Source organism: Atractosteus spatula, chromosome 5 (genome assembly GCF_055471065.1).
Source record: "Atractosteus spatula isolate fAtrSpa1 chromosome 5, fAtrSpa1.hap1, whole genome shotgun sequence".
NCBI classification, from domain to species: domain Eukaryota; kingdom Metazoa; phylum Chordata; class Actinopteri; order Semionotiformes; family Lepisosteidae; genus Atractosteus; species Atractosteus spatula.
Genome location: NC_142710.1, coordinates 34,387,831 through 34,400,738, shown reverse-complemented (window position 1 = coordinate 34,400,738; position 12,908 = coordinate 34,387,831). Strand labels below are relative to the sequence as shown.

Below are 12,908 nucleotides of genomic sequence, written 5' to 3'. Positions count from 1 at the left end.
CTGGCCATTTTGTTTTAATGGTGGCGATTAAAAATGCAATATAACGGCGACATAACAAGTACATTGCAATTAAATGTGTATGAGGACAGCAGTGCATTGTATGTAAACATCTGGCACGTTGTCCTCACTTTTAGTCCGCTTTCAAGACCTCTCGACTGTGTATGCTGCACACGTACAGCGGTGAGGTCTATTAGTTTTTCGATTGCCCCACAAAATAGTGCGCTCCATGCGCATGCCCAGAAGGGATGCCAGTGCAGTTGTAGCCGTACAGTGGGAGAGAGGTAAGTAACTCGCGTCTGGTACAGTGTAGTTTTTATATGTAAGAAATATAACTCGAGTACCACAAAAGTTAAAATTGTCACAGAGGAAAAGGACTCTCTTTTACCTATGCCACAGCACGTGTGAAAATCAATGTCAGTGCTTAAGGAGCCATGAACAAAACTAGTAACAGAAATATTAATACGGGAAAAAGCCAGGAAATGAAGTGGCCTGCTTGTTTTTTTTAATCTGGTGCAGAGCCAAAGAAAGCATTGCCCCCGTAAAATCATAAAAATAACAGTCATATCTTTGTTCCGATCTTGAAAGATTTTCAAATGCAGCTGTGATGGAAGAAATGTGTTTGATTACGTCCATACGCACTATTTAAGGATCAGTTAGGCAGAGTGAACTGCTACTTCTGACTGCAGGGCAGAGAGAAATTCCGGACAAAGGACACCAGAAATGCCAGCTTCGTTTCCACAGAGGATTTTAATTTAATTTGTTGGTCGCTGCATTTTATTTGTGCGTTTCTAGCTTATTTTCAAGAATTTGATGCTTTGAAATTTTTGCTAAGGACCGGAATTGTAATTTCCTTCCGAGTGCGTTAGAACTTTGCCTTTTTCTTTGGAATCCTGTATTTCTGGATAGCTCGGCTGTTGAGATTCTTAGCTTGAGTGGTTTATGACGTGTGTCATCCATACCTCTCAGTACTTCATTCTGCAAGGCGCTAACGCCATTTATATAACAAAGGTATTGAGGAGCTGAGCTCCGGGGTAGGATACGGCGGGCGTTCAACGGAGCCATAAGGGTGGGTTAAGAAACGACAAAAAGGCGACATTTCTGGATGAAAATACCTACCATTCCAATCAGAAATCATAGTGTTGGGTATTGGACGGTTGAGTCGGATGTTTGTTGCCTATGGGATCTACGGTGATTTATGGGACAGCCCAAACTTACCCGCCGTTGCTCAGTTAAATGTGTCTATTGTGATTTAGCACTGGCAGTGCTAGTTAGTGTTCGTCAGTATTCTGTTTTGCTGGGGTCGCTGAGTTGCATTATTAATTAATAATCATTATGAGCAGTTCAACCTGTTTGCTTCGCTCTTTACTGTTCATGTTCTAATACTTCATTATTGAAACTGTAGAATCAGTCGTACGCGGTAGGAGTAGATGGTTAGGTATTGTCCTGTGTATCATCGATATGAAATTCGTTTTTTTTATTGTTATTGTTACCTCACTTGGGCTTCAAGTGGGGATATGAGATCAGCCTAACTGTAACAGCGAACTTTGGTGACGACTATATTGCATCTAGTAGACTAGTCTTTTAGCTTCTGGGATCTAACAAAATCTGTATCTAGTCTGTACTGGGATAGGAGATCAGCTGCTGTAAGTGATGCTAGTGGACCAGGAGGTCCTGTGCGCTACAGGTTGCAAAGCCAGTACCCCAGGGTGGTGCCGAAGGACATCACTCCAACCTTTTGGATGAGATGATAAACCAAATTTCTGAGTACACGATCATTAAAGATATGCACTGTTTGTAAGACTGCAGACATTAATACCGGTGTCATGGCTAAATTTCAATATTATGGCCTTCCTAAAGTTCTTTCTTAATTCATTTAGCTGTTCCTAAGTAAAGCAAGTTGCCCCCTGGGGGTAATAAAGCCTCTCTCTCATTGATCTTCAGGGCAGTGGGTTGCTAAAGCATTGTGGTTGCCTGGCCACTGGTACCCAGCTGGGTGCTGCAGTTCAGTAGGGAGTAAAGTGGGTCACCAACTATAATTAAAATGCTTTGGGATCCTTCTGCATGGAAAGTACAGTGCTATATTAACACAATTACATGTTATTCTAAGCAGTGTCCTAAATCATAGTCCTCCACACACATAAGTAAAAAGAGAATGAGCTGTAGCTGGTATAGTTTTTTGTTTCACATGTCTTTTTCAGAATTCCTTGTCATTTTAATTAGTTTTAACTGTAGTTTTGTGGAAAGATATTTCTCCTGCCCAAATACAGAAACAGGGATAAAGAAAGTGACTAGAACAGGGATAACTCTCTCTTAAATATGTGTGTATCTGCTGTGTACCCTCCCGCTGTAGACTGGCTGCTGTGCTGAATAGGCAGGACGTCCTGTAATCCTGTCAGCCTTGTTCTAAGTTTGGTATTAAAACAAAAAGGAAAAAATTATCTCAGTTCTTTTTTTGGTCTTGCGTGATGGAGGGCATTGATAGCCACATTTATCTCTTAGAACTGTTATCTTATACCTTTTAAAGGCAAACCTTATTTCAGGCGTTACCAAAGGTTTCATTTGCCAGTCACTTCTTTTGTTCTTGGAAACTCATTTATCTCATTCTGTGAAGTCTTTGATTGCAACTTCAAATAAAAAAAAAAAGAATTTCAATGGACGTTTGACTTCTTTTTAGCTCTTGGCCTTCCATTTAAGATAGTAACGTATCTGTTCTTTCCAAAACTACCTCCCTGTTTCTGGTCCTTTCAAATTTATTTCAGTCCCTGTCACTGGGCTACAAGTAGCAGGCTGAAGCCCTCCAACCCGTTGGAAATTGTTGGTGTCCATTTTCGTCATTATCAGAAGACATCATATAAATATAAAGAACTCCTAAAGGCTGTATGACATTAGTGCTTGGGTCCCAGTGACTGTGAATGTACTGTGAATGTGAAAAGATAGCTGGAAGGGCCCTTGAAGCATATAAGGAAGAAAGATGGTGGCAGTGTCCTGATGCCTTTAAGAGATGAAAGGGAAGCCGGTGTGAGCTGTGAGTGGCATCCAGATATTAAAGATGTCGGAGCCCTGGGGGCATGTGTTTCTACCCAGGCGTTGATCTGCGACCGGCTGGGTATTACTGTATTTCACTCTCACCACTGTCACCCTGGGTGCTGCATGGAGCAGATAGGTGCCTCATCATCCAAGGTGAGGAGAGATGCATGTGCACATTCATCATGTCCCCGCAGTTGCTGGGTCTTATTTTCTGTGGTTAACATTGTGGGTATTTATTTTTAATTCAAGGACAGAGAGATTTTTTTACTTAACATTGTCTGTAACCTTTATATTTTGCAGTGTGTTTGTCCCTACTGCTTGTTTCCATTACTGTGTTTTATATGAAACGTACTGTATGTTTCATATAGACTTTGCTTCTTTATGAGATTCCTCAGATTCTCAGCTGTATCTGCTTAGAGTGCTGTTTTAATAAAGACTCCAGCAGGAGAACTAAGAACAATACCTTTGATTTTACATTTGAGGTGGTTTGCTCTTTTACTTTTTGAATGTTTTCTATGAATATCTGGCTTGCCTGTTTCCAGTAAATTCATTATGTGAACAGGTGAAAAACAGAGAAACAGTAATATTTCCGCAGTTATGAATTTCAGTGCAGCACTGACCGTGCCTGACTAAAAGTTCACAAAATTATACCAGTTCGTACAGCACAAACAGTAGACTTATTCTCAATTGTCCACGTCGTTATTGAGTCAAACTGGAAAACATAAATAATATATAAGGAAATTGATGTACATCTTTGGCTATTGATAGTGATTTTTTATTCAAAATATTGATAGATTAATCCAGTGCATCACCCTTCAAAAAGAAGAGGCAGTTGCTGAAAAGATATATTTTACAGAATATAAGGGGTTGTTATTCCGGTTTTCATCGGTGAACACCTACAGTAAGCTTCATTTCTTTGTACAGGGTTAGTCAAAATGCTGTCGACAACTTTGACAGTTTATTCCAAATTAATTACATGGGTTACTGTGACAAAAAAGTTTCAAATGAAAGCATAAATATCAACGTTTCTAACACGTTCCACAGTTGCGTCATCTGTGCAAGGATGATCTATGTGTGCTTTTGTCCTTGCAGATGCATCCACGCTTCACAAAGTGTATGTATCACTTAAGGATGGAGTCTCAAGATTTAGTGTCATGATAACAAAGAACACACAATGATTTCTCCACAGGTGACGCCATTGTGGGTACTGTGCGACTGCAGCATCATCTGTGGAGGAGAAAACAAAACTTTAGTAAAAAAATTGGCATTTCTACTTGTCAACAACATTTTGACTAACCCCGTATTAAGGTCGATCATAGTTGTTTGCAAGATTATACAGATGCGCTACGGTGACGCAAATCTAATCAGAGCAGTGAAGTGTTCCACTAGAATAAGGAAATGAAACAGAATGCAGATGATTTCAACTGCTTTAAGGTGACAGTGGAAATTGCACTGTTGATGTGTTATATCTTCGAATGGATAAATGGAAATGCACAAAACAAATGCAACGCTCAGTGTCTAATGGATCAGATGATATATTTCAGACATCTGTCCAGCAAATCATTAAAACATAATAGGAATACAGATGAAGGAATCACAGGTTTTAGTAAGAAATGTGATGCACTGTCAAACCTGTCCCTGAGCATTAGCAGGGTCTCGTCAGCATTGACGCACATAACTAAAGTGCTCTTGAATAGACTGCAGACTGTGCAGCTGCAGCCAGCTGGGAAAGGTTGGACAGGCACAGCTGTCTCCCATTGTTGGCAGCAGTGAGTGGGTCTCACTGATGTCGTGTTGGACCCAGTTCAGGAGAAAAAAAACGACGCTGGCACGAGCTCAACAAATGAAGTCGTTCCATTGTAATCCAAGCACATTGTCGTCTCATATTTCTCTGCTAGAAAGGCGAAATTGCTTATAGGAACAGAAAAAAAGATTGACATATTTCTGAATATTGCTGAACAGTTACATTGCCTTCAGTCTGCATCAAAGGGTCTTTGTGTCGAAGGAGATGTTTCCCCATATCTGGGATGTTTAAGCAGAGTTGGGAAGCAGAATGGGTAGCCCAAAGCATGGATTGCCTTGAAAAGATACAGTAGAAGTGTTTCCTCATTAAAAGTACAGCCAGTCCTCTTGGGGAGAGGCAGAGGCAATATTTTGGTTCAGTTCCTCAGATGATAAAATGGTAGCAATAAATGAAGAAATAAATGGAAAGATCAAATGCAAGCATATTTATAAATAAATGAAAAGCACTATTATGACATTTTGTGAAACAAGTCATTTAAGGTGTTTTTTTTAGCTATAAGACATGACAGCAATCCAGCACTTAAAAACACAAAGAAAACAGCCCTGAATGTGAGAAGAGGAGTTTTCTAAAGCAATAAAAAAAATTAGATATGTGCTGTTATTTAATTAAAAAAATATTTTAAAAGGCTATCGAGGAAAAAGAAAAGTAAGTAAGGTTTGAAAACAGCCTTAGACATGCATGTGCTTTCTTTGAGACGCTATGAAATCATGTTATACATTTTCAAGAAAGCAGATGGAAGTTTGTTGATGGTATTCCCCCTTCTCCTTTCACCGGTTTTAGTCCAAGAAGGCATTTTTCCCATTGTTTGCACACGTACAAAGAACACACTTCTTCTCTTCAAGAGCACTGCCTGCCAAGCATTCAGAAAGTGAGCCTTCTTAACATCCATTTGCTGTCTCCCTGGGCCGCAAGCTTGACTCTGAGTCTATCTGAAGAAATAATACAAAAGGCGACTTGGTCTTTTTTTCCTGATTTCATACCAGCATCTCTGTAAACATGTTTCCATGCAGGTCTGAAAAACCCCATCTAAAAAGGTAAATGACCCATAGCCTTGGTCACTCTGAAATCACAAAGCCACCTACAGTACAGGGACTGGGAAGTGTAACAGCTGTTAAACAGCTGGTCTAAACAGCCTAGTAGCGTGATTGCCTGGGCAGTGCTTTACAGAGTGTCGTTTAAAAGTACACTGGTTCTGAACCACTAGGTTTAGAGTGGCAAAGCTGTAGTCATGAAAGATGGGATTTCAGTGTTCTTCACTCGCCCCAGGGCATAGTGCAACTCATTGCACAGACACTAAAAATGTTATCTGTGTCACTAAAAATGACATGTACTGTAGCCTTAATGACAAACTTGACAAGGTTGCTGCCAGCTCTTTTCATGATTCTCCACTGCTCTTTGCTTAATAAAGGATAATGAATGAAGTCCTCTGGGCATTTTGCAGGGTTATTCATTTCTGTGTAATAAGATTTGCTGGAAGTCAGGCATTTTCAGTCTTGTTGAAAGAATCCTGAGAAAGAAGTTAAACCTGCCTGTCATGTCATGTGAATATTAAGAACAGGTTTGAAGCGTTTCACTGCTGTACTGTACGTCTATGTTTCTGCCCCAGAAAGTTAAATTGTTCTACTCCTTCTGGTGGCTCTTTACACATAACCCGAAGACAAACAGAAGCCACCCTCACTGACGGATAATAAGTGACCAATTACTTGTGTTTGTTAATGAAATGTTTGGAATCTAGAATCTGGGACCGCTATCCTCTTTCCAGTTTAGAAAAAGGCAGCAGTCCAGTGCTCCATTAGAGCAACATCTCAAGGCATTTTATATTGAGTTGCATCTTCTAATCTTTGAATTGAGGACCTATCATTTTTAAACAACAGGAACATTACTTCTTTCAAAAACTTGTCATAGATATAAGGTTCCAGCTGAGGTGAAAAACTGCTCGTAAATACAAGGTGTTTTTAGTATAAAGCACAGACAATATTAAATACATTGTACTAGTAATATACACATACATATCACACCAAATAGCAATATTCATCTTGGCATTGCTTGGAAGAGTAATAAGAACAAATTGTACATCACAAGTCAAGGTAAACAGTGCTGCCACATTTACTGTATTATTAACACCTACCCATCCAAAAGCCCAGAGAGACTTTTTGTGCAAGGCTCCTTAATTCAAGATCTAAAAATAATTCTAAGGGAAGATAGAAGTGCTCTTAAAATTTGACACAGATTTTCCAGATCTGTTATTTTACTTGGCCTTTACTTTTTCTTTGTCCAACCAGTAAGGGTGATTTAATGGAGTGATCTGTTTCAGATGTAGTGGAATATTGTTGGAAGAGATCTGACACACAGAGGCTAGATTCCTTTTACAATTTGAAAGCTACTTTGAAACTCTGTAGGCAACTTTCTGTTGTTCCAGGATTGGTTTATATCCATTATGTATATGTGTCAAAGAAGACACAGCTTACCTTTCACCAGCAAATCCTCTTGAAACATGATCAAATGAACTGATTGCAGTGGCAATTGGCTACTAATCCAAGCAGTTTGTATTAGGCATGGCTTCAGGAATCTACTTTTACTTTTGGCTCTCTAGGATTAGCTCAGGGTTGGACTGGATGTAATTTATAGTGCTGCCTGTCCTAATGCAGACACAGTACCTCAGGACTGAGTGGATGAATCCTTGAATAATTATGTAAGGTGTAGTTTTTAAAACCACGAAATGCTTGCACTTTTTCCTCTTGTGGTGGGTTCTTTCTGTTTGTGTTTGTGGGTCATAGTTTAGTGTTTTGGTCTTATTTTTTAGTATTTTTTCATGATGCTTTATATCACACCCTTCATTTGTCACTGCATTGCCTTAAGGCAGTTCAATGAGCAGAGCATAACATCGTAGGCACAAACAAAGGAGGGAACAAGTATTGTCCTTTTATGATGATAATTTAGTAGACTCTTCTCTTCTTACAGATTGTCTCTTTACCATTGAATCATTGAATTAGAAAACAAAATAGTGCAAAAGAGAAAATGAAATTTAATCAAATGAAAATAGTTTTTCTTGTTAGTTTCTAAGTTCATGACTTAAAAAAGTCACTATCAACTATCATTGTCCCCTGAAAGATAAAAAATGAGAGGAATAGTCACTAGAGTTCAGAATTGTCTAGCATAAAGAAAGATAAACATTACACAGTTTGTTTTTATTTTTAATTCTACAACTGTGGCAGTATTTATTAAATCACATGAACTGACACAGAAGACAAGGCATAGATGTGATCTCTGAAGAGTTTAAAAAGGAAAATGTTGCCTTGCTGGCAGCTTATGAATTGAATCGAGCACAGCAAAATCATTTTATCCCAGTGGTGGGCACTGCATTGTTTCCTAAGCCATACATCTGAACAAGATGTGAGTGGAGATGTTTTCCAGGTGGCCCCCAACAAGATGAATGTGCTGAGTTGTGTGCTGTGCTGAACCTTTCTAGGCTGGGCACCGTGTTTGTGATGTAGTCCTCTTCAGAATCTGAGTTGCTGTTGTGAGATGCTGCAGCCTGCTTATCCTCTGCTCCACAATGGATCAATGTTGGAATTCCTGCTGACACAAGCCTTTTCTAAACAACACTTGATGCTGGTGCAGAAGGAAAATTCGGTGCCCTTAAACCTTTTATGGCCTGCCAGGGTTTGAAAGTCCCACCATTGGAAAAGGTCTTTGAGCTCTGAATCTGGGCTTCTTGCCTGGCAAGTGTGAAGTGATGTCAGAAGGCATCTGATTTCACAATTGAGGGGGACACTGGCCAGAGTTCTTCTCTTAAGAGCCTGATTTAAATATTGTGTCACAAAAAATCGACTCCTAAGAACATTCAAGGTGTGCACTCTGCGATGTTTCCCTTTCTGAGATTGAAACAAGAACTGCTTTTTTGATTTTGATTCAGTAGACAAGATGTTTTTCATTGAACTCGAGTGTAATTTTTTGTGGTTGAATCATTATTATTAGACTGTATCTCACTCCTTATCCTTTGAATAGATCATTTATATTGTCTTATATTGAATGATTTTTATGTGTGTAATTAACAATATACAGCATACAGTATACACACAATGTAGAAAAGAATCATTTGACAAAATAATAACATCAGAATATTTAACGGGTACTGCATATTTCTGTATATAGGTCCTGTTGCCTGTAAATATTGTGCAACAATTAAAACTATTTTTTTAAATCAAGGCAATTCTATAATATTTGAGCACTATGTTTTTAAACACAAAAAATAGACATTTATATCATAAGGAGTTAATCATATGTTTGTTAACACTCTGTTAAGACATTGCCTGACACAGCAGTTTTTTTAACTTGTGTTTCAAAATGCTCCTTTCTTTGGCCTCACTCCATGGGTCTTGTCCTAATAAGCATAACTAGTTTGTTGTTCATACCCAAGACTTGCACAACATTATTGCTGTAGATTATAGCAGGTGAACTACAGTTTGCCCTTTTAAGTTATTGACAGAAATCATGACTGAGGTCTAAAAAAGCATTAATCTCGCTGGTGACAACAGTTAGCCAGAAGCAAACATCAAACATAGACAACTGAAATTGTCTAGCTATAGAGTTTAATTGTTGCATGTTGTAGTTTCTGCATTATATGTAGTTTCATACAAGGCTTCCTGCATTGTGGTTTCTTCATTCAATAGAAAATGTTTTTGATGTGTTAAATTTAGAATGCTTCATTCTTCACTGCCCACATTCAGTTTTAGAACACTTCATTAAAATGTCTGGGCAGTTTTTGACATCAGGAATAGCAAATTCTACCTATAAATGCTATCTTATTCATATTATATTGGAACTGTGCAGAACACGTGATCAAGGTTAGGGAGTGGAGATAAGGTCAGACCTAAACTCAGGTCTAGGATGTTTAAGAAGCCCTGATCGGTTCTTGAATATCCTAATCCACCTGATTATACATATCTCACAGGTGATTCAGGTCTCCTTTCAGAACTCGTTTCCATAGCAATCAGCACTGACTGACAGGTAAGGGGAGGTGTGCCCAGCTGCCATGGTAGTGCTAACTTGTTCAGCAGTATTCCAGCAGGAGTGAGCTGGACAAGAACACTATAAATAACCAGATAGGAACAAAGCCCTCTTTAGAATTCTTTGTTAAGAAAAAACAGACTATTACACATTTAGTACAGATGCAGTACATCTCAGATATTAGTCTGCTAATCTTGTTTTTTTTCCACATTTTTCACTTCTTTTAAAATCTGGGTTTGTATTTGATCTCATTATTATTTCCATATCTCAGTTAAGAAAAAGTGCAAACTTCTTGATCAAGGCTGGAACTGTAAATAGTCTAAAGGTTCTGGTAATGCTCAAATTGTTTAAACCCAAGAAACATGTTGAGCAATTATAGAGTATTCTCCTAATGTCTGGAGAAACCGCTTCATTTAATAACATAAAATTAGCAAATTCTCATTCTAAGCTTGCTTAGAGGTTACAGTATGTCATTCTGACACTTTAGGAAGTACTAGGTGGGGCAGCATTTGAAAAAAATGAATTAAGAGTATTTCTCTCCAGTATAAAACATTTATTCAACTGAAAGACCTTCAGAAGTCAAAAAGAAGAATGTATAACGCCCACATAAGGTGTAATGGAAAATGTAGTTCACAACAACTGTACATTTTAATGGTCTTTAGTAGATGTGGTGAATGAACATTCAAGTGAGTATTGCTTTAGTTTTTCCCAGCAGGAATCATATTCACCAAATCTTAATTAAGAGAATAAAAATAGCATGTGAAAATGTTTGCATAAAAGCTTACAGAACAAAGTGAAGGTGAGGTGTAATTTTTCCAGTTTCTGAGGCAACACTTGGAACTAATTTTTTTTGGCTGTGGAAACATTTGTTTTTATGTCTATAATGAGGGCTTTTCTGCCTGTCTCACTTGGCATATATACTGCACAGTATTCGTTACTTAATTATGGTACTGGAGGAACAATTATACTTGGGAATTGAGACCGTGTGTTTTCAGGAGGACGAGTTTAATAAGTGTGGAAAGAGTGATGCTAGTCTAGTGACATGGAAAATGATTTTGCACTATAACTCATTGCATTTTCATGGATTTGTAAAACTGTGTTATTGAAGTTCCATAAGTATGAACCCTAATATGGTGGTCTGCGAGCTTCACCTTTCTGCCAAATACTACTTCTGCAGCTCATTTCTAACTGATACTTTTATATCAGTCCAGTTTCATTACATTAGTTTGTTATCCTTGATAAACTCTGAGCCCATAATAACAAAGACTTTTGGTGCTAATAATGGGCAAATAAAAAGGTCAACTTAATATGTACATATTTAACTATATGTAAATGGGTGTATAATAGATTTTTATATTTTTATGTTTATCATGTCGTTTCCTTGGTAAGCTTATGCTTGTGTTTACGAAGAACAGCTTTGTTGGCTGTGGCAGCAGCATCCCCAGTGCTGCTCTCTCAAGTGACATTGGGGAAAAACCCAGCGTAGCCTGGGTGGGCCTGCCTGTGTTTTGGATTATACAACTTTCTTGAGAGTACCAGCTACCAACTCTGCCTAGTAAAATTCAGCAGCCAGAATCCTGACCAGGTCTAGTGCAAATGATCACATTACTCACTATCCTGGCTTCCGGTCAAATTCAGTGTAGACTTTAAAATCCTCATGCTCACCTATAAGGCTCTGCATGGCTTGGCACCTCAGTACCTGTCTGAACTATTATCGCCCTACTCCCCACCTCGCAACCTTCGCTCTTCTAATTCTGGTCTCCTTACTGTCCCCCAAGCCCGTCTACATTGTATGGGTGACAGGGCCTTCTCCTGTTATGCCCCCAAGCTCTGGAACTCTCTCCCCAAGGATATCAGAGAGCCACCATCTCTAAACTCCTTCAAATCCAGACTCAAAACCTTCTTCTTTAGAAGAGCCTTTACTTAACTGGTTCCATTCTTCACCCTCTGCTTTTCCTAGTACCACCATCCACGGTATCCTCTGTATATTGTAATTGTGTTTTATCTTGTGTATTCTTTTTATTTATTGTTGTTGTCATTCTGTAAAGCGCTTTGAGAAACCACCTTTAAAGGCGCTATATAAAATAAAGTTTATTATTATTATTATTATGTCTGATTAAGAAAATAATTAGATTAATTGTTTAATTGACTACACAGGATAGAACAAAAATCATAAGACACAAGGTCAGGACCTGAGTTTGGGACCATTCTAGATTCTAAGGTTGTTTAGTTAGATTTTAGCTGTGGCTTGATAACTATTGTACTGAAGTTGCACATAGCGTCTGGTCATTTGTATGATGTCAGAACTGCGGTCAGCCAATTAAGACATCTTGTAGTATAGATCTGCCTTAGTACCTGCCTTGGAGAACTAGCTGCAGACTGATTTTTCTTTTGGCCATAGAGTTTGAGAGAATTTCTAATTAGCTGTGAATGGGTGATTTCTTTAAATGCTGATTGCAATGATTCAGCTTGAACAAACAATTTAGATGAACAAATTTCAGACCTTCCCATCTTTTCATGCAATTTTAAAATGATCTGCTAATAAAGTAGATGGGTATTAAAGACTGTCTGTCGCATGCTTTAATTATTGATTGCTCCTGCAATGGCGATAATTGTGCAGCTGTCTGTGAGAACCAGTGTCTTGTTTAAAAATGGATAACTGCTCCGAGCCCGTCTGAAGAAATTATGTCTTTGCTTATGCCCGAGTTTCCTCCTAAAGTGTGCGCTGTTGAAACCCACATTACTGTGTGTGTAAAGCTTCTATATGATAGCCTGCGCAAAATTGCAGCCTTTTTGGCTTACGTAGGTGGGATATTTTTCTGACTTTAACCTGGGGACGTTTAAAATTGCAAGCTATAATCAAGAGTAATTACAGTGTCCAAGTATTGCCTTGGGTTGCCAGTTGTCTTGAGCTTGCCAAGGAGCTACATTTTAACAATCTTCCTTTTTAGACCTTCAGAAACAGAAACAAGTGGAAGGGTGGTGTTGAGGAATAATGTTTTTTTTTTTGTCTTCATTAGTTCTGAATGATTTGAAAATTAAAATATACATGGTATCAAATGCAAAC

General features: G+C 38.4%; 1 protein-coding gene across 1 annotated transcript in view; it reads left to right on the top strand.

Moving 5' to 3' along the window:
- The first annotated feature begins 234 nt into the window (after positions 1 to 234).
- The window catches only part of nt5c2a (5'-nucleotidase, cytosolic IIa), a 41,212-nt gene continuing 28,538 nt past the window's right edge, over positions 235 to 12,908 (top strand). The window contains exon 1 of the mRNA XM_088917499.1: positions 235 to 281. The gene's annotated coding sequence lies outside the window, so the exon portion shown is untranslated. The remainder of the gene's footprint in view (positions 282 to 12,908) is intronic.